The following is a 2,582-nucleotide window of genomic DNA, read 5'->3' as shown; positions in this document are numbered from 1 at the left end:
ATATATATATATATATATATATAGATAGATAGATAGATAGATAGATAGATAGATAGATAGATAGATAGATAGATAGATAAAAATATAAAATGAAAAAGCAAAATATTTGGCATCATTCAAAAAACACTTAATTTACATAGAGATTATTATATTTTCTATGTAGTGCATAGAAGAGACTTTATCTTTTTATCATAAGTATTCTACACTGTTTATATTCTCTATGTGAATTAAATGGCTTTTGAATGATGCCAAATGTTTTGCTTTCTCATTTTCCATTTTAATCTAGATTCAACTGGTTAAGGAGAAACCACTTCTAGTCACATTTGATAAGCAATTACAGCACCACATTTTTCAGATGCAGTCAGTTGATGAAAACAGCTTTTGCGTGTGTGTGTATATATACATACATACATATATATGTGTACACGCACACATGTATATATACACATACTAAAATAAGGATTCAGATAGAATCAGGAACTTGAAAAGATATGCACTAGATAGGGTTGGATAATCTCTGTGGTTCCGGCCTATGGTTGGTAAGTATCAAATAGGATATTCCAGTTGTGTACAAAGAGAAAACCAACCCTATGAGTATTTAGTGCTTAGGGGCTGGTTCAAATCATTCATTACTTTGAATAGTATGTTGTTGGTATACTCTAGGTGTCCGACAAGTCATAAATCCCCTTGGTGTATTATAATCAAATGAATAATAACATACGATGGATAATTGTCGGCTCATTACAGCTGTTTCTTACGTAACTTTTTCATAGAAGAATGAGAACATTACTCCATTACAAAAAACCGTAGCCATCAGATGAAACATAATTTTACAAACAGAAGAATATCCCAAGAATACAGCAGAGATGTCGCTGGAGTCTGTCGATGCCAACTATGAAATGGGAGAATGACTAACAAAGTTGATCATTGAAGTTAAGAATATAGTTTTTGAAAGTGTGTAATATGATATCCAAGGTGGGCGATCCAGGTGAGATAGAATTCTGCTAGACTGATTCTTAGGTAGGCCAGTGCTGGGTGTAGGTGATATTTTATTATAGTAGGCTTAGAGCAGTGGGAAGCAAGGAGAGGTCCTAATACAAATTAAGGATAAAGAAAGAAAGAATAAATAAAGCAAAAGTAAGTGCAAAGAAAAATAAGAGCATACAAAACAATTAGGCATAGGGTTGGTTTTAGGATTCACTAGCTAAAGGTGTGGGGCAGAGAAACACAGAATTTAGGGGTATTCTGTGGATATTGGTTGAAAGTTGGAGGAGGGTACGAAGGCAATTGAATAATAAGATCATGGAATTGTAGTGTTAGTAACAGTAGAGTACCACTTATCATTAAAGAGTTTAAAGGAGGATGGGTGCTATATAATAAACTACACTTAATATGGAGTCAGATGGAATATTAATGAAAGCCAGCAGTAGGGAGTAGTCTAATGATTAACAATATGGCATGTTATACAGGTCATGTAGATATTATTTCATTAGATAGTATTATCACCATTGTGTGAATCAGGTAAAGCAACTCCAGACAATAGTTTACCCATTTACATACAATATCTCCAGTACATCTCCATTCATTTGACTGTCAACCATACGATGGGTCATGTTAGACACAGCACTGACTGCCTCAAAGGTGAGTATATCCACTGACAGCTTTTTGGTGGGTTAAAAAATTACATACCCTCCGCCAACTCCCAATTTTCTATGATAAGTTAGGGCATGGAATCCTCCAAATGGATGTATTACATGTCGCTTAGTCAAATTAGACCATCATTTACTCTACAAATGTTTTGTCATCAATGCTACCCTTTCCTGTATCACCTCTTTCAACATAACTGTAATATATATATACAAACTATACCATTTTAATCCGGAGCAACGCCAGGTATCTCTGCTAGTATATTTATATAAATACATATAAGTCTATCTTATCTTTTGGAAGAAGAGTGTATACTCGAAATGTTAACAATTTCTCCCTTTTTTACACCATTTCCTGAGCAGTAAACTAATACAAACTGCTTCTTTTTTTACATCATCTTTGTTTTGTTTTTGTTACCTTTACACTTTATATATGTACGTTTGTGTGTGTGTGTGTATGTGTGTGTTTGTGTGTATTTGTCCTCACCATCACATGACAACTGGTATTGGTTTGTTAATGTTCCTGTAACTTAGCAGTTTGACAAAAGAGGACAATAGCATAAGTAGTAGGCTTTAAAAACTAAATACTGGGGTTTATTGTTTCAACAAAAACCTTTCAAAGTGGTGCCCCAGACTAGCTACAATCCAATAAGTAAAAAAAACAAAAGATGAAAAAAGATTAATTTTCAGTGGCCATGTTAGGGCACGACCTTGAAGAATTTTTAGTTGAATGAATTGACTCCAGTACTTATATATATATATATATATTTTGTGAAGCCTGGTACTTATTCTATGAATCTCTTTTGCCAAACTACTGAGTTACAGGGTCATAAACACACCAACACCAGTTGTCAAGTACTGGTGGGGCACAAATACAGACACAAAGACAAACACTAATGCTTATATATATATATATATATATATATATATATATAT

At 33.4% G+C, this 2,582-nt stretch overlaps 1 protein-coding gene across 2 annotated transcripts in view; it reads right to left on the bottom strand.

The window, feature by feature from the left end:
• LOC106872915 (DNA repair protein RAD52 homolog) overlaps nt 1–2,582 on the bottom strand; it is a 456,284-nt gene that overhangs the window by 37,465 nt on the left and 416,237 nt on the right. The gene's annotated exons all lie outside the window — the stretch shown is intronic.

The sequence above is a fragment of the Octopus bimaculoides genome, chromosome 24 (genome assembly GCF_001194135.2).
Source record: "Octopus bimaculoides isolate UCB-OBI-ISO-001 chromosome 24, ASM119413v2, whole genome shotgun sequence".
Taxonomy (NCBI): domain Eukaryota; kingdom Metazoa; phylum Mollusca; class Cephalopoda; order Octopoda; family Octopodidae; genus Octopus; species Octopus bimaculoides.
Note: the sequence above shows the minus strand (reverse complement) of the source record. Positions and strands in the feature narration are given on the sequence as shown.